The following is a 19,980-nucleotide window of genomic DNA, read 5'->3' as shown; positions in this document are numbered from 1 at the left end:
CAGGCAAGATGCCCTGGGAAGGGGCTCCTGATGCAGAAACACTCTGGGGGTCTGGGCAGGACGTACAGCTTGAAGCGACTCCCCATCTCTTATCTCCCACTCTTCAAAGTCTATCCCATGGTGGGGGTGGGAGAGCTTCGGGAGCAGCGACTCAGAGGGTGCAGGTTTCCTGCAAGGCTGATGAAGACAGCGGAGGTCACCCAACGTTGTGGGTGTATGAGGGTCGTTGAATTGTTCACTTTAAAATGGTTGATTTCTTATTACTTGAACATCTCCTAAATTTAAACTTCCCCCCAGTGTGCCCAGGTGGCTCAGTGGTAAAGAATCCGGCTGTCAATGCAGAAGATGTGGGTTCGATCCCTGGTCCGGGAAGATCCCACGTGGCATGGAGCCGCAAAGCCCGTGTGCCGCAGCTATTAGCATGTGCTCAAGGGCCCAGGAGCCGCAACTCCTGCGCCCAGAGCCCATGTGCTGCAACGGGGAAGCCACCACGGTGGGAAGTTGCCGCAGCTAGGGAGCGGCCCCTGGCCACTGCGACTAGAGAAGGCCCCTCGCAGCAACCAAGACGCAGCAGGGCCAAAAATTAATAACAAATAATTTTCTTAACTAAAAAAAATAAAAATTTCCCCCATCATCAGGGTTTTCCCCAAATCCTACAAAGTGTGGCATGGATTTTGGGTACCACTGGGGAGACATCAAGACAGCTGAGTCCCACATACTAATGCCTAGAGTTTGAGTATCACCAGGGAGGATGAGGGGAAGTGATGGAGAGAGTTTGAAGAGGCACATGAGAAAGCTTCCTGTTGGATGGTTACTTCCCTTATCCCCACATTCTTCTCTCCAAGCACTGTACCAGCTTTGAGGTGGGTCTACCCAGGCTCGAGTACCCGGGATCATTCTCATCAGCCCAGATCGAAAGCAAGCCACCCTGAGAAAGGACAGTGGGAAAAGCGAAGTCTATGCAATTGAGAGAAACAAACCAAATTCTCCCCCAAAGGTGTGAACAAGGCAAAGACATCTATTCTCACCATTTCTATTCAACATCACAGGAGAAATCTTAGCCAATACAATAGGCAAGAAAAAGAAATGAGGCATACAGATTGAAAAGGAAAAAATTAATAAAACCATCCCCATTCTCAGACAACATGACCATCTACATGGAAAATCCCAAGAAATTTATAAAGACAGCAATGACAAATTCCAGAAGCTGTTAAGTGTGCTCAGCAAGGTCACTCCGCAAAAATCAATCATATTTTTACATAGTATCAGTACACAAATGAAAACTAAAGATGCTTAAACTATGTGACTTGCAACAACGCCTAAAAAGCTGTGCGTGCATGCATGCTTCGTCGTTCAGTTGTGTTTGACTCTTTGCAACCCTGTGGGCTGTAGACCACCAGGTTCCTCTGTCCGTGGGATTTCCCGGGCAAAAACACTGGAATGGGTTGCCATCTCCTCCTCCAGGGGATCTTCCTGATCCAAGGATTGAACTCACGTCTTCTGCATCTCTGGCCATTAGCAGTCAGATTTTATTTTTTTAACCACTGAGCCACTCAGGAATCCCTCTAAAAAGTTACTTGGGTTTAAACTGAACAAAATATACTGCATCTGTATGCTGAAAGCTGTGAAATGGGGATGAAAGAAATTATAAAAAATTGAAATAAATAGAGAGAAATGACATGCTCGTGAATTGGAAGTCCACATAGCAGGTATGTCGATTCTTCCAAATTGATCTATGATTTAATGCAATTTCAAACAAAATCCTAGCATGACTTTTGCAGATATAGATAAATTGGTACTAATATTTATATTGAAAGGTAATGGAACAACAAAAACATTAAGTTTGAAAACAAAAGAATAAAGTTGAAAGAATTGTTATTGTCGTTGTTCAGTCGCCAAATTGTCTCTGACTCTTTGCAGCCCCATGAACAGCAGCACACCAGGCCTCCCCGTCCTTCACTGTCTCCCAGAGTTTGTTCATGTCCATCGGATAGCTAATGCCATCCAACTACCTCAGTCTCTGTCTTCCCCTTCTCTTTTTGCCTTCAGTCTTTCCCAGCATCAGGGTCTTTTCCAATGACTTGGCTCTTCGTATCAGGTGGCCAAAGGATTGGAGTTTCAGCTTCTGCATCAGTCCTTTCAATGAATACTCAGGACTGATTTCCTTTAGGATGCACTGGTCTGATCTCCTAGCAGTCCAAGCGACTCTCAAGAATCATCTCCAGCATCACGGTTCAAAAGCATCAATTCTTCGGCACTCAGTCTTCTTTATGGACCAGCTGTCACATACGTACATGACTACGTGAAACAAAAACAACAATATCTAACACTGGGAAGTGGGGCTAAATAAAACTAAAATACTGCACGGTAATAGCACGTGAATCGGAGGATGTGATGAAAATGAAAGTGAGTTGAGATCCTTGCCTTATTTGGGAGGAAGACAACGATATTAATTATACTATTTGAGAAAGATTCTCCCTAGTGTAAGGACATGGGAAGAATGAAAATAAAGAAATAGGAATATATACCAGGCTATATATACTCCCCCAAAAAAGATGATGTAGCAATATTAATATCAAACATAATAGACTTTAAAGCAAAAAGCATTACAGAGATAACAAGGATCAGGGGTAATAAAAGTTTAATTTACAAGAGTAAATAATGATTCTAAAATTTCATACACCTAGTAACAGAGCTTCAAAATACAAGACAAAACAGGATTTTAAGAAGAAATCAATACATCTACCAAAAAGTGAGAGATTATACTATCTGTCTCTCAGTTCAGTTCAGTTCAGTCGCTCAGTCGTGTCCGACTCTTGGCGACCCCATGAGTCGCAGCACGCCAGGCCTCCCTGTCCATCACCATCTCCCGGAGTTCACTCAGACTCACGTCCATCGAGTCAGTGATGCCATCCAGCCATCTCATCCTCTGTCGTCCCCTTCTCCTCCTGCCCGCAATCCCTCCCAGCATCAGAGTCTTTTCCAATGAGTCAACTTTTCGCATGAGGTGTCCGAAGTACTGGAGCTTCAGCTTTAGCATCATTCCTTCCAAAGAAATCCCAGGGTTGATCTCCTTTAGAATGGACTGGTTGGATCTCCTTGCAGTCTCTCAAGAGTCTTCTCCAACACCACAGTTCAAACACATCAATTCTTCGGCGCTCAGCCTTCTTCACAGTCCAACTCTCACATCCATACACGACCACAGGAAAAACCATAGACTTGACTAGACGGACCTTAGTCGGCAAAGTAATGTCTCTGCTTTTGAATATGCTATCTAGGTTGGTCATAACTTTTCTTCCAAGGAGTAAGCGTCTTTTAATTTCATGGCTGCAGTCACCATCTGCAGTGATTTTGGAGCCCCCAAAAATAAATTCTGACACGGTTTCCACTGTTTCCCCATCTATTTGCCATGAAGTGATGGGACCAGATGCCGTGATCTTCGTTTTCTGAATGTTGAGCTTTAAGCCAACTTTTTCACTCTCTGTCTCTCAGATACTAGTAAATCAAGAAGACAAGAATCAGTTGACTATAGAAATACTGAAGAGTAAATTAAAAGGTTTATCTGATGGATTTTATAAACTGTCATACTTGACAACAGAAAAATGTACCTACTCTATTAATGCACATTGGACTTTTACAAAAACTAATTATGTAGCAGACCATAACACTGACCTCACCTAGTCTGGGGCCTACAGACCACATTCCGTGATCTATGTGAATTTAAATTGGAAATCAGTAGCAAAAAGACCATCAGGAAAAAAAAAATGTTAGCAAATTAGAAAACATGCATCTAAAGAATTAAGGAAAAAAATTAAAAATTTTCTTCATTTTTTCATTTTTTTTTAATTTTGAAAATTTTTTTCATAATGAAATTTTTTAAATGCCTAGAAATGAGTGATTTAAAAAAAAAAAAAAGTAGATTCCGTATCACAAATTATCAGATGCAGCCTGACTAAATGTTTGGGTCTCTCTCGAATGTATGTGCTGAAGCCCCAACCTCAAATGTGATTAGAGATGGGCCTTTGGGAATTAATCAGGATTTTTAGCTGAGATAGTGAAGGTGGCACCCCATGTGGGCTTTGTGCCCTGTAAGAAGAGGAGGAGCCCAGAGCTCTTTGTGAACCTCCATCATGTGAGGACGTGCCAAGAAAGCTGCTACCTGCGACCAGGAAGGAAACTCTCACCAGAAACCAAGTTTTCTGACCTCCAAGACTGTGAGAAATAAATTTCTATTTAAGCCACTTATATATGGCATTTCATCATATGAATAAGCTAGACATAGCGTATACAATACTTAAAAGGAAATTTAGAGTCCTAAATATTTAATATTAAATCACATTTAAATTGGGCTTATCTCAATGATACAAGATTGGTTTAGACAACCTAGTAATGTAATTTGCCATGATGACAGCTCAAAGGAGAAAAACAAATGGTCTTAATAAATGCAAAACTAGGCAGTCAATAAAATTCAATATCCAATCATGGTTTTCTGGAATGTTTTTCTTGACAAAGATTCGTGTCATCAAAGCTATGGGTTTTCCAGTAGTCACATGCGAATGTGAGAGTTGGACCATAAAGAAGGCTGAGCATCAAGGAACTTATGCTTTCAAATTATGGTGCTAGAAAAGACTTTTAAGAGTTCCCTGGACTTCAAGGAGTTCAAACCAGTCAATCCTAAAGAAAATCAACCCTGAATGTCCATTGGAGGGACTGATGTTGAAGCTGAAGTTTTGGCCACCTGATGTGAAGGGCTGACTCACTGGAAAAGACCTTGATGCTGGGAAAGATTGCAGGCAGAAGGAGAAGGGGGCAGCAGAGGATGAGAAGGTCAGATAGCTTCACCGACTCAAAGGACATGAATTTTAGCAAACTCCAGGATATCGTGAAGGACAGGGAGGCCTGGCATGCTGCAGGCCATGGAGTCAAAAAGAGCTGGACATGACTTAGTGACTGAACAACAACAAATCACGGTTTTAAAAAATCTTAGCAAAACAGGAGTAGAAGAGAACTTCTTTAAAATGATAAAGAGCATCTATCAAAAGCATCTACAGAAATCATCATACTTAATGGAGAAATGCTGAAAGAACTCCTTTTAAGATTGAGCATACACTTCTATATAACATCAAACTCGAGGTCCTAACCTACACAATAAGACATGAAAAAGAAATATAAGGGAAGAAAGGTAGAGAGAAAATTGTTATTAGTTGTGGATGGAAATATTGTCTCCATAGAAACCCAAAAATATTGGGAATAAGAGAGCTAAATGAGGTGTGTGTATATAAAACCAATACACAAATCTCAGCTGCATTTCTAACAAAGCAGCAACAATTTGTTATAAAATACAAGTTTTACAAGTGCCACTTATAATGAGAATAAAAACAAACAAAAATATATACATATACTTCAACAACCTATGAGTAAATGCAACCAAAATGTGCCTATAGGTAGCACATTCTGGATAAAAGTCCCAAAATCATAAAGTTGTTGGTTCTCCCCCAAATTGTCTATAGATTCAATTTAGTTCCAGTACAAAAAAAAAAATAATGATCCTTTAACTTTTCCTTAATGTATTTTAGTGAAATTTGGTCATTTTCACCATAAAAAGATGATCATACCTTTGCCTTGGGACCTTAGACAAGGCCTGATAAACAAGAAGAATGGGCACAAATGATCCTTAAGCCCCTTCTTGCTCAAGATCCCCGAGGCTCTCAGGTAAGGTGCATCTGACAGTTCTCCACGGCCCCTCCTCTGCGCTCCCCACCTGAGGCAGACGCGGCGATCCACCAGGGTGGGAACGAGTCTAAAACTCCTCCCCGAAACCTTGATTTCTAACAGGAGGAAAACGTAAAGCGAATCGTGGCATGTTCAGAACATTATGTAATCCTTGTAAATGGCTTTTAAAAGATTACATAAACATGGAAAATATTCTTGACATGGTAAGTGGGGAGAAATTGCACGTGTACTATCATTACAATTCTAAACGCAAAGACAAGATCCAGGAGGCAAAATTGCCCAGACTGTAAGTTTCACCTGAAGACACGTTTTGGTTGGCCTACATTTAATTTTTGGTTCTAATTGTTGGGCAACATTTAAAAGTCCAGAGATTTTACATGGATGTCCAGATTCCTAGTTTCTCTTAGAAATATAAAGATCAGCCAACACTGGGCCAAATTCTCATGTGGCAAACAGAGAGAGGAACTGCCCTGGGGTTGCCCCTCCGAGGGGGCATCTCACGCTGTCTTGTCCTGCCCTGCCCAGACTCCAGTGCTGTCTCTGTGGTTCATTCATGACATTCCCTTTGCCCCAAATGTGCTTCCACCTCTCTCACCAGGCAAGCTCCGACTGCTTCTGAAGCCTGAGCACAAGTGTCTTTTCTTCCAGAACATCTTAAAACCTCCAGATTGGACCCCCTCGTGCCCAGCCTGGCCTCTGGAGGAGCCCACTACGATCTCTCCATCTGTGTGTCCCCCTCCCTGGGTCAAGGCACAGCAGGAATGGCATCTTATTCCTCCTGGAAGCCCCTGCCTCTGACACTGAGCAGAGCGCCGAACTGGAGTGGGGAACGGCCAGGAGCTCAGAGGTGAGAACAAAATTGTGCCAGGTGGATAATGGCCTTGGGAGAGCGTGTGCTTTCTTTTTAAAAACCTCCTTTGAGGACTTCCTGGTGGTTGGGAGTCTGCCTGCCAATGCGGGGAGCATGGGTTCAATCTCTTTTACGGGAAGATTCCACGTGCGGCAGAGCAACCGAGCCCCTGGGCCCCAGCTGCTGGCCCCTCAAAGGTCTGCCCCGCGCCCAGCCTGCCCCACTGCCAGGCCCCGCCTCTAGATGCTGGCCTTGCCCTCTCGGCCCCTGGGAACCTGAGACGACAGTCCACGGTCCTCCGAGGCCCACACAGGGTCCCACCAGACACGTGCTCTATGGGGCATTCAAGCCCGCAGGTTCTGTCACGGAGGAGACAGGCGCAGGGCCGGGGCGACTCCCCGCCGCGGGCGACAGGCGTGGGGTGAGCCCCGATCTAGACCAGAGCGTGGCCGTCCACGGGGAGTGAGGGCGGCGTGCCGGGCCAGCGGAGCAGCCAGACCGTCGCGTGTGCTCTCATCTGTCAGTTTCAGCAGCGGCAGCAGGCAGGGCGGGTCAGAGCCCAGTTTTAGGAGAGGAGCAAGAGGCGGGGGGTGGTGCCCGGAACCTGGTCCCTGCCCCCTGCCAGGGCTTCTCTGGCACCCTGGAGCCTCTGTGCTCTGCAGCCCTTCCTGAAGGAGCCAGAGGAGTGAGACGGCCCCCGCCCCCCAAATTCATCCCCAGGTGCACACTGCCCCCTGGGTCCCTACCCCTAACCCTGACTCCCTGCCCCCAGCCAGTGCCCCCAGCTGTCGGCAGCCCATCCCCATCTGGGGGAGAGATTTGCGCAGGTCCCCAGTTACTCCAGCTGCTGCCTGGCCACGGACACGCCAAACACCACAAGATGAGCACAGGGGCTTCGAGAGGGACATTGGCATGCATCCCGGAGGCCTGATTACACTGGTGACTCCAGAGAAAACTCCAGCACACCCACTCCGTGGGTGTGGCCTCAACACCTTGGATGCCAGGCAGCATCAATGTCCAGTCACCCAGCCCTCGGGGCGCGTGAGGCTCCGAGAAAGCAGATCCTCTCGCTCCGCTGCATAAGCCTTATTTCACCACGTCTGCTCCACATGGCATTATTTCATTCTTTTTAATGGCTGAGTGGTGTTCCACTGGACATACGCACTGCACGTCTCTATCCATTCACATGCTGGGGAACACTTAGGTTGCCACAATCAGAATTACCATCCATGTCTTGGCTATTGCAAATACAGTGCTGCTATGGACACTGGGGTGCATGCATCTCTTCAAATTAGGGTTTATGGGTTTTTTCCCCCAATATATACATACCCAAGTGTGGAGTTGCTCAGTCATATGGCAGTTCTGTTCTTAGTTTTCTGAGAAACCCACATACTCTTTTCCACCGTGGCTACACCAATTTACACTCCCACCAACAGTGTAAAAGGTTCCCTTTTCTCTACATTCTCACCAACATTTGTTATTTGTGTTCATTTTGATGATAGCCGTTGTGACAGGTGTGAGAACGTGACTCTAACTTCCCTTTCCGTGATGATCAGCAATGGTGAGCATCTTTTCATATGCTTGAGGGCCATCTGCGTGTCCTCTCTGGAAAACCATCCATTCAGTTCTTCTGCCCGTATTTTAATCAGGCTGTTTGTGCTTTTGATGTTGAGTTCGATGAGCTGTTTGTATAAGTTGACTATTAATCTCTTGTTGGGGGCCTTAGAATTTTAAAGCAACACGCTGGGCCCATTCCTGGCCCTGTCTGAGTCTGAGTGAACAGGTTCTGGACGTGGGAGCTTTCTCTGAGGCTGAGATGCCCACGCTCTGTAGGAATCTTACAGCCCTCGCTCTGACTCAGAAAAGCACGACTTGGGGACCATCTGCCCTTCCTGGAGGCACCCATGACCTTGAGAGAATTCACCTATGCCTTCCCCTCGTCCTCCAGCTGGAGGTCCCTGGGGCGGACGTACCTGGTTTTCATTGCTTTGCCAGGCCTGACTGCAGCCGCGCGATGGACAAACACCAGCTCAGCCAGTCCTAGGAAGAGACAGCCCCAAGCTGCCCAGATGGCCGTGTGTTGTCCACATCCTACAGTCCCAGCGGGTGCTCTGAAAGCTGGTCTCCACGTCCACCCGTCAGCCCAGGAAGTCCTCCTCTCCCCTAGGCTGCAGGCTCCCAGGGCTGTCCTAGCGCCATCATCCCACACCTGCTCGAGGGACAGAAGGAACAATTTTCCCGTCGTCTGTTAAGGAATTTTCTTGAAAAATCAGTAGAGGGCTTAGCTGTGCACTTGGATCCCTGCTTCCCACTGGCGTCACCAGCCCATTGGCAATGAGGCCTCCTGGATTCCACGAATCCCCACCAGAACATTTTGACAGGTGTGGCTCATAAACGCCTCTTTCCTTGAAATGGTATATGCTCCTTCTGACTCTGTTATTAAAATATTACAATCAGAGGCTGGATATCTATTTTAATCAGCCGTCTGAAGTACTGTGAATAAGTTGAATGTTTCAAAGATGAATGACTTTTCACAGAAATGATGCAAATTTCGTTATCTGGCCATCCAACTCAAACACGTAGTGTGAACCTTTGTTCGTTGGAGGGTTTTTTCAAACATATTTATCCTTATCTTGCACTTTCGTTTTATTTTTAAAATAATGCTTGTGATGACAGTCTCCATCTTAGAGCAAATAGCATTTCTCCAGGAGTGCACCAGCCTAGGGGCCCAGGACTTGATCAATGAGCCTCAGAAAAAAACGTGTACGTTCAGTTGACCAGATCCATGAGGAACCAAGAGTGGACGGAGCTCGGTGCTAATCTGGCAGAAAGACAGCAAGCAAGAGCCAGCCTTGTCTTGCCAGGAGCTTGGCTCTGGGACTCCCGGATGGCCGAGTGGTCCTTCTCCTCAAGAAAGGTATGCTCCAACAGGGAAGATCATTAATGAAAGAAATAAAAGTAAATAAAACCATTTGCAGTGAGAGATGAAATTGCTGCTTGTACACGTGCTCAGCGTGGCAGTGGCATCAACCGAGTTGGATGGGGTGGGAGAGGGGAGGGGTGTCAGGATGAGACCGACCAGGACCTGGCACCCTGTGCTTGCAGGGCTTCCACCTGGACAAACTTGGCTTCCGCCTGGACAAAGTTCTCTTCCAGCAACAAAATACAAAGAAACTGCAAGGGACCAAAAATGACTGTGTGTAGGAGGCTTTGGGGGAAATTACAGGCGACGAGGTGCAAAAAGAAAAAAGAAACCCAGCTGTCCCTTCTGAAGAGCCAGGAGCCAAAGCAGAGGGTTGGAAGCAAAAGCAGGGTCTGTGCATGAGCCCCGCACACAGCACCAGCAAAGGGGTGGGCGGCCCGACCTCTGGAACAGCCCTACCCTCACCCCGAATAAGCAACCAGCTCACCCCACTTCAGGGGGAGAGAGAGGGAAACTGCTATGTCCTCAGCGCCCTTTGCTGTAGCAGGGGCCCCAGCAAAGCCTTGCCTGAATTTCTCGTCTGGCCTCTGATCAATTTTTATTAATTAAGGAGGCCAAGAGCCCTGGTCAGTATCAAGGGGAGGCTCTTCCTAAAGCAGGAATCTCCAGCCATCCTCCACCTCTGGAGAGGGTGCTCCAGCAGGCTGAGGGGTCCTGGTTTCTTGCGTTTTGGTTTTGCCACTGCATTCCCAGGGACTAAAATAGTGCCAGGTGTCTCTTAGAAAATATGTAAATGAATGAATGAGTTTGCCTCCAAAAAATCAAAGAAGAAGGAAGAGGATCCCCTGCCACAGAGGGCACCAGACGTGCAGAGACAAAGGTCAGGCAGAGGATGGGGTTGAGGGGGCCAGGTCACCGGTAGAGGGGGCCTCAGAAGGGGCTGGGAGGCGGGGCTCAGAGCTCACAGCCGGGCACCAGACAGAGTGCCCTCATTGTCCTCCATGAAGCCAATGGTTTCTTCCTGTGTTTACCTGTGGAATGGTCTTCAATAAAATCTTCCCAAGAACTACAAGCAACAAGAGAAAAAATAGTTAAACTGGACGTCATCAAACTGAAAGGTGAAAGTGAAAGTCGCTGAAGTCGTGTCCGACTCTTGAGACCCCACAGGCTAGTCTGCCAGGCTCCCCTGTCCGTGGAATTCTCCAGGCCAGAATACAGGAGTGGGTTGCTGTTCCCTTCTCCCTTCCCGACCCAGGGATTGAACTCAGGTCTCCTACATTGCAGCTGGATTATTTACCATGTGAACCACCAGGGAAGCCCAAGAATACTGGAGTGGGTAGCCTTTCCCTTCTTCAGCAGATCTTCCCAACCCAGGGATCAAACCCAGGTCTCCCACACTGCTTCCGGATTCTTTACCACCTGAGACCCCAGGGAAGCACCAAACTGAAATGAAGCAGTCGTCAAAATGAGAGCAGTGGCAGACTTTATTTTCTTGGCTCCAAAATCACTGCAGGTGGTGACTGCAGCCATGAAATTAAAAGACTCTAGCTCCTTGCAAGGAAAGATATGACCAACTTAGACAGCATGTTAAAAAGTAGAGATGACATTTTGCCAACAAAGATCTGTATAGTAAAAGCTATGGTTTTTTCAGTAGTCATGTACAGATGTGAGATTTGGACCATGAAGAAGGCTGAACACCGAAGAATTAATGCTTTTGAACTGTGGTGTTGGAGAAGACTCTTGAGAGTCTCTGGGACCGCAAGGAGATCACACCAGTCCATCCTAAAGGAAATCAGTCCTGAATATTCATTGGAAGGACTGATGCTGAAACCGAAGCTCCAATCCTTTGGTCACCTGGTGTGAAGAGCCGACTCATTGGAAAAGACCCTGATGCTGGGAAAGATTGAAGACAAAAAGAGAAGAGGGCGTGGAGGCAGAGGATGAGATGGTTGGACAGTTTCACTGACTTAATGAACATGAATCCAAGCAAACTCCGGGAGATAGTGATGGACATTGGAGCTGCGTGCTGCAGACCACGGGGTCGCAAAGAACTGAACACAAGTTAGCAACTGAACAACAATGGCAACATCTAAATGAAACTGTCCTTCGAGAAAGTGGAAAGAAACCGCAGGGTGGGAGAAGTGAAAGCTGCTCCGCCGTGTCCAACTCTTTGCAACCCCATGGACTATACCGTCTGTGGAATTCTGCAGGCCAGAATACTGGAGTGGGAAGCCTTTTCCTCCTCCCAGGGAGCCCTCAAGCCCAGGGATTGAACCCAGGTATCCCGCATTGCAGGCAGATTCTTTACCAGCTGAGAGATTTGCAAATCATATCTCTGATAAGGGGCTCCTCTCTGGAGTATATAAAGACTTCACACAATTCCATAACAGGAACAGCTTAATTTCAAACTGTCAAAGGATCTGGAGAGACGTTTGTCCAAGAAGATGCACAAATGGCCAATGAACCTGTGAAACGATGCCCAGCAGTACTCCGGGGGTCTCACAAACCCTCTTTCAATCCAGCTAGAAAGTCAAGAGTCAAATTTACAAGTTCCCAGCGGCACCATCAGTTCAGCAAGTTGGCAGAGGGAAAGATGTTTGCCTCCCATCCTAAGGTGGGGAACCAGGTAAGAGCGCTGTCCCCGGAAGCACCCTCTCAAAGACCCAGCAGGCCCGAGAGTCACGCTGCCCCTGTCTCAGTGCCACCCGTGCCGGGCAGCTTTCGGTTTCTGAAGGCCCTCGGATAAATGACCCCAAACGTGGCTGAGGAATCCACACACACCCCAAAGCAAGCAGGATGGGGCATTGGAGTGTCAGCCCCCTAACAAAGCAAAGTTGCTCAGGTGTGCTATTTGGGGCTAGGGTACCAGGGAGTGCTGGAGAAGACTCCTGAAAGTCCCTTGGACAGCAAGGAGGTCAAACCAGTCCATCTTTAAGGAGAGCAACCCTGAATATTCACTGGAAGGACTGATGCTGAAGCTCCAGTATTTTGGTCACCTGATGCGAAGAGACGACTCATTGGAAAAGTCCCGGATGCTGGGAAAGACTGAGGGCAGAAGGAGAAGAGGGCATCAGAGGATGAGATGGCTGGATGGCATCACCGATGCAAAGAACATGAACTTGAGCAAACTCCAGGAGATGGTGAGGGACAAGGAGGCCTGGCGTGCTGCCGTCCGTGGGGTCGAAAAGACTCAGACATGACTGGGCGGCTGAACAACAGCAACCACAGGCAGCGTGGGAGGTGGATCAGAGGAACCTCACCCCGGGCTGCCGGTTCCTCCACCACTGATGTGTGCCTGGTAGGTCGGCCTCTAGGTTTCCCTGTGTGGCATGACCTCTGCCCGGGAAGGTAAAATGAAGGCAGCTCATAGGCGGTGCCTACTGCAAGGGAGCTGAGAAGTGTGCTGATCCGGCATTTTCCAAAGACCCTTCTGTGCAAACCCCACTTCTTTCAAAGGCTTGGGCCATCTAACGTGTTTAGAAAACACAATTACCTCCCCTCACCCAACCCATACCGCCACCTCTGCTTTTCTTTAAGATAGGTTTTTCTGTGGCAAAGCTACAAAGATGCCTGAATATGCAAAACTGCCCTGGGTTTTTCTGAGAAAAGAGTTTGCACCGCTTCACAAACTCGCTTTTCCGACGATCCTTCGTCTCGATGCACCACAAGGGACTGGGGCACCCAAAATACGCACTGCGAGGACATCTTGACCTCACCCTGTTCCTCGCATCTTGCAGATGGTGAGACCAAGGCAACAGGCAGACAGCGGGGAAGGCGGGGCGTAGAGCCGGGCCTGGGGCCCTGGTCACTGTGGTCCTTCCCTGGATCAGACGCATCAGTCTCGGGGCCAGGTGCGCCATGGAGTCAAGTGCGGGCCCTTCTGAGCGCAGGGCCCTGAGGGACTGACTCACTCACCCAGGAGGCCGAACCTGCTTCCTCTGCAGCCCAGATGGGTAGAGAGGATGCACCCCTGAAGTTGGAGTCAAAGATCCCAGGCCTGCCCCTCACTTGTCCAGGGACCTTGGGCATGTCACACGGCCTCTCTGAGCCTCAGTGTCCACTCCCTGGACGTGGGTTCATGAGGCCACTTTTCCCGCCACTCTGGAGTCATGATTACGCAAACAGGAATCAACGCCTGCCTTATTGGAAAAAAGAAAGGGCTGACCCTGTGTTGGCGGGAGCTAGGTCTGCCCAGGCCTTAGACTCTAGAACCACGAGATCCCACCCACCATCACACTGAGGGCCTTTGCTACCAGAAGGTAGAGTGACCGCAGGCTGTGGATCTGGGGGGCGCCCACAGGAGCCACCTGGCTGATTCCGGGAAGCAGGGCTACAGACGTGGGTTCTGGGTTCACCTGCCTCCCCTGCGGGGGGTTTGATGTCCCCCCCTGACTCAGTGCTTTCAGGCAAGAAGTGGCACACCCGAGAGAGGCACAGGGCCATCGTAAAGGCCAGTCGCCAGCTCCGTCACCGGAACCACCCATTATTAGGTGCTCACTTTGAGTATTATCAGGGAACTCTGACATCGTTAATATTTCTCATTGCACGCTTATCACAGGCCCACCGCTGTCCCACGAAACTTCAGGCAAGTTCTTTAACCCCACTGTGCCTCACTTACGTCTGTAAGGTAAGCACTGCACTCATAGCACTGTGCAGCGGACTGAAGTAACTAACACGGGGAAGATCTGTGCTCAGTCACCCAGGCGTGTCCGACTCTTCGCGACCCCATGGACTGTAGCCCGCCAGCCTCCTCTGTGAGATTTTCCCGGCAAGAATAATGCAGTGGGTTGCCGTCTCCTCCTCCAAGGGATCTTCCTGACCCTTGGAGACACAGAGGTTGAACCGGTATCGCCTGAATTGCAGGCAGATTCTTTACCGCTGAGCCCAGGGAAGCCCTAGCAGAGTGTTTGGTGTCCAGCAAATGTTTAGTCAATGTTTGCTCTTCTTCTTATGAGTACTTAGGAGATAAAGCTCATGACTATAACCGTGTTGCATGTTGCCCGTTTCCTTGGTGCCCAAGTAATCTATCATTCTGTAGGAATTCTGAAGAATAGACTACATTGATGTGTTGGTTCTTGACCACCTGTCTCCCGCCCAGCTGGGAGGCATGGTTTGACTGGTCGACAGAGACACCCAAACATTGCTGTGACCTTTTACATTGTCTCATCGGTTCAAGGCAAGCTCTTCACTTTGCCCTTTTAAGAACTCGTCTTCTGCATCTTAGGAAGAGTAACTTGTTCTCAAACCGTAAGAAGCTAAGACCACTGGGGCATCTTCCTGCCAAGTCCTGTCACTTGACAACCCAGGCAAAGCCAAGGCCCTCCTCCCTCCCCTCTCTTTCCCGCTTTCCCCCCACTTTCCTCTCTGCCTCCCCTCCTCTGGCCTCTGTCACATCGCCTCCGTCTGAGGACACTTCCGATCCACAGATCACATGAAAAGAAGATTTTCTAAAGTGAGATATTTGGGGGCTGCCAAAAAAGAACATGAGTTGAGTGGGATGAAGAACAGAACCGGGAGATTGGGGCTGACATACATACACTATAGACACTGTATATAAAATAGGTAACTAATGAGAACCTGCCGTATAGCACAGAGAACTCTATGATGACCTCAATGGGAAAGAAATCCCCGAAAGAGGGGATATATGTATACGCATAGCTGACCATTTTACCTGTCTCCTGAGAAACCTGTATGCAGGGCAAGAAGCAACAGTTAGGGCCCTGTATGGAACAACTGATTGGTTCAGGATTGAGAAAGGAGTACGACACAGCTGTCTGCTGCCACCCTGTTTGTTTAACTTACATGCTGAGCACATCATGAAAAATGCCAGGTTGGATGAGTTACAAGCTGGAATCAAGGCAGGCGGGAGAAACGTCAACAACCTCAGATATTCAGATGATACCACTCTAACGGCAGAAAGCAACGAGGAGCTGAAGAATCTCTTGATGAGGGTGAAGGAAGACAGTGAAAGAACCAACTTAAAACTAAATATTAAAAAACGAAGATCATGGCATCTGGCCCCATCACTTCATGCAGATCGAAGCGGGAAATGTGGGAGCAGTGACAGATTTCGTCTTCTTGGCTCTAAAATCACTGCGGATGGTGACTGCAGCCCTGAAATCAGAAGGTGACTGCTTCTTGGCAGGAAAGCTCTGACAAACTTGGACAGTGTGTTGAAAAGCTGAGACATCCCTCCGTCGACCAAGGTCTGTCTAGTCAAGGCTATGGTCTTCCCCCTCTCAGGTACAGTTGTGAGAGCTGGATCATAAGGAAGGCAGAACGCCAAAGAACTGATGCTTTCGAACTGTGGTCCTGGAGAAGGCTGCTGAGAGCTGCTTGGACAGCGGGGAGATTAAACCAGTCTATCTTAAAGGAAATCAACCCTGAATACTCGTTGGAAAGACTGATGCTGAAGCTGAAGCGCCAGTATTTTGGTCACCTGATGTGAACAGCTGACTCACTGGAAAAGTCCCTGATGCTGGGAAAGATTGAGGGCAGGAGGAGAAGAGGGCATCAGAGGATGAGACGCCTGGGTGGCTTCACTGATGCAATGGACATGAACTTGGGCAAACTTCGGGAGACGGTGAGGGACAGGGAGGCTTGGCGTGCTGCAGCCCATGGGCTCGCAAAAAGTCAGACAAACTGGGCAACTGGACAACAACAACATAGCTGATTCACTTTGCTGTGCAGAAGAAACCAACACAGCTTTGTAAAGCAACTATATGCCAATAAAGATTTTAAAAAGAGAGAAAAAGTTTGGCAGGAAATGTAGTTTTGCTTCCAGAGACAAACCGGTATGATATAAAGTAAAAGTTTCATTGAAAAAAAAACCAGCATGGACCTATGCCCCATGAGTCACCCCACCTCCAGAAGGTGATGGCTCTGGGGCTTTCTCCCCCCTGCACCCTGCTCAGATCAGCCTGGGTCACAGAGGAAAAAAAACTGATGGGGGAAGGGGAGTGAGCAGGAGGAGGAATAGGAAGTGTGCCCGTTTATATGAAAAATTGAACAAAGGAAGACTCAGTTCTTGCAGGCAGTAATGAAGTATTTAAATGCCAGCAGAGTCACCATTAGCATATCTAAAGGCTCACTTTTTTAAGTCTGTTGAGATGTCTGGTCAAAAATTATTAACCTGAGCAGGAAGCAGCCAGGGCTTTTTCTGGGGACCAGGCAGACACACAAAGGAGAGATGAAGGGCACTTTAGCAGCCCTTGAGTCCGCCTTTGGTCACCGGGACCGTTCAGTAGGGAAAGAGCCCCGGGCTGGGGATGGGGGGATTTGATGCTGCAGATGGGCGAGGCCAGGCCAGCTCCTTTGGGTCCCTTCGAAAGGAAGTCCTGTCAACAGGACTCACCCCACAACCCATCTCAGGGATATGGCTTAAATCCCTCCCCACCCCAAAACAGCGGAAAAATTCACTCTTAAAGAATTTTTGTATTTCTGTATTTCCTGGCTATTTTTTTCTTTTTTTGGGGGGGAGGGAGGGAGAGCGAAATTTACCTAATGTAGAACTAACCATTTTAAAATGCACAATTCACCACCTTTTTCTAGTTTTGAAATTGGTGGTTCAATGGTTAAGAACCCGCCTTCCAATGCAGGCGACGTGGGTTTGATTCCTGGTCCAGGAACAAAGATCCCACAGGCCACAGGGCAACTAAGCCCATACGCCAGGGTTAGAGAAGCCAGCTCACTCTGGAACCTGTGCTCCACGACAAGAGAAGCTCTCGTGCTACAAAAAAGACCTAGCGCAGCCCCCCAAAATATATTGCCTGACCTCCCCACAAAATGCCCCATCTCCGCTCCCCCAGCCTGCCAACTAGTCCTCATTATCTGTCTCCATGGACCTGCCTACTCAGAACACTTCATGTGGATGGAATGATACAATTTGTGGTGTTTTCTGAGTCTGGCTCCTTTCACTGGGCAGAATGTTTTCCAGGTTCATCCAGCCTGTGGGAGGGCTTTATTCCTTTTAGGGGAGGACAAGTCCATCATATGGGCTTTCCTGGTGGTTCAGATGGTAAAGCGTCTGCCTGCAATGCAGAAGACCCGGGTTCGATCCCTGGGTTGGGAAGATCCTTTGGAGAAGGGAATGGCAACCCAGTCCAGTATTCTTGCCTGGAGAATTCCACGGACACAGGAGCCTGGTGGGCTACAGTCCACGGGGTCGCAAAGTCAGACACGACTGAGCGACTAACACACACGCTCAGTCCATCACACGCGTGGAGCACGTTTGGTCCCTCTGTTCACGTGGTGATGGGCACTTGGGTTGTTCCCACCTTTGGGCAGTGGTGTGTAAGTCTACTGTGAACGTGCGTGATCTAGCTTCTGTGTTCAAGCCTTGAGGGATACACCTAGGCGTGGAATTGCTGGGTCACGTGATAACTCTATGTCCAGCTCTGTTTTGCTTTGATTTCTTCTCCCTTGTGGCTTCTGTTTCCACAGTGAAACTCAACCATTCCAGATGTTTCTTCTCCAGGTAGGTCATCCTGATGGTGCACTCACTGCAGTCGAGCGATGTCATCTGGACCGCTTTGGGAGCCCCTACTTAAAGCCCAGGTATGCTGGACACACGGCCACAGGCCAACGGGGCACCCCGTATCACGGCTGGTCTCTCTTTGGTTCGTTTTACCATCACATGCCCGTGAGGTCAAGTCAGGCCCAGGGAGGCTTTCCCTTCTCGCAGGACTGACTGCCCTCATGGATCATGACCCAGACAGTTGCCACGCTGGTCCATTCAGGGACCCTGGGAGCTGCGAAGGGTCTGACTCCCTGGCAAAGTCCCCAGTGGGAGCAGGACCACCAGGGTGTGCCTTGGCAGCACTGTCTGGCTCTGCCTTCATCATGTGGGACGTGTAGAGGGCTCTGGGCGTCAAAAGGCCTGGGGCCCATGGGCCTGGCCACATTATTCCTCCAAGGAATGGGGCCTCCGCTGACAAATGAGCTCGGTTACAATGGGAAGAAAGCTGAGGCCAGTGAGGGTGCTCAGAGGCCCCACACCGCCCGGCCCTCAAGAGCCCCCAGAGGGCCAGAGAGAGAGAGAAGCCAGTGGAGAGTCCTACTTACCGACCGTCTCCAGACACGCCACCGATGGCATGAGGATTTGCAGTAAAAAGGAAGTTTAAAAGCAAAGCGGAAGGGGCTGGGCACTCAGAGGACTTCAGGCTGCAAGTGTGGGCACGTGACCCATCCTGCCCAGGCAGCAAGGCCCTGGAAGAGGGGAGCAGGGACAGACGCTCAGAAAATAATTCAAAAGGACAACTCAGGGATGCAGAAAATGTCACTCTGGCTGAATGCAAGTAGTTATTAAGCCTTGAGTCTGTGGGAGACACTGGGCTGAGAACCCAACTTACGTCGCATCATTAAACTTCCTCAGCAGCCGCAGAGGCACGTCAATTCTTTATCCCTATTTTACAGATGAAGGGACTGAGGCTCCAAGAGGGCAGCCCACTGACTAAGGCCACTCGGAAGCCACAGGCTTATTGCCTGCAGCCCCCATCGCTGGCGCTTGGTCACTGAGGCCCCATGATGTTCAGTGTTTGGTGACCATTCCAGACAAACCTGAGTCCATCATTCAAAGGGCCATTAGATTCCAGATTGTTGTAAAGGTAGGGACATGGAGATGTGGAAGGAGAATAAACTCAGTGTTTTGTAAATGAGATGCTTAAAGACTCAGGGGTTCTTAGGAGCTGGAGCAGCTAGAATGGGCCTCCTAAGCCCCCACTCAGTATTTCGTGGTGAGGATACCTGAGGGCCAGGGGATGGGGGTGAAAGGGGGTACAGTGAACTCTCAGTAGGGTCAGTTCAGTTCTTTGGTAAATTTAAACATGTCCAAAAAATGTTATTTAGTACCCAACTCTTTGCAACCCCATGGACTGTAGCCCACCAGGCTCCTCTGTCCGTGAGATTTCCCAGGAACTCAGCATACAAAGCAGTGTACCTAGAATTATCCCACTGTCAGAACGAAATGTGGGCCTCTTCCCTGGGTGCCGGTGGGTCACCCTGTGCTGGGACGCCAGACAGTTGTCACTCAGCTCAGTTTATCTCTGATCTTCTGAGACCAGCTGGGGACCACCTGGGTCCTTGGCCGTGAGCAGATCAGGAGCGGCTGCAGTACCATGCTTTTCTTGCTTTTCAAAACCCAAACCTTGCTCTTCTCCTCTAAGAAATGGGAATGGGGTCTCTCCATAGACAGATGTGAAGATTAAACATACAATGCCTGCCAGGGACGTCCCCGGTGGTCCAGTGGCTAGGACTCCAGGCTCCCAATGCAGGGGACCCAGGTTCGATCCCTGGCCAGGGAATTAGATCCCGCATGCCCTCACTGAGACCTGGTGCAGCCCAATACATAATAAAATAAAAATGAATAAATATTTATAAAACAAAATAAGATAAAACGTTGCCATGACATCTGCCACGTAAGATGCACCCAGACTTCCCTTCCCACCCAGCTGTGATGATGGAGGGGCAGAGAGCA

Source organism: Capricornis sumatraensis, chromosome 8, assembly GCF_032405125.1.
Source record: "Capricornis sumatraensis isolate serow.1 chromosome 8, serow.2, whole genome shotgun sequence".
NCBI lineage: Eukaryota > Metazoa > Chordata > Mammalia > Artiodactyla > Bovidae > Capricornis > Capricornis sumatraensis.
This window is presented reverse-complemented; position numbering follows the sequence as displayed.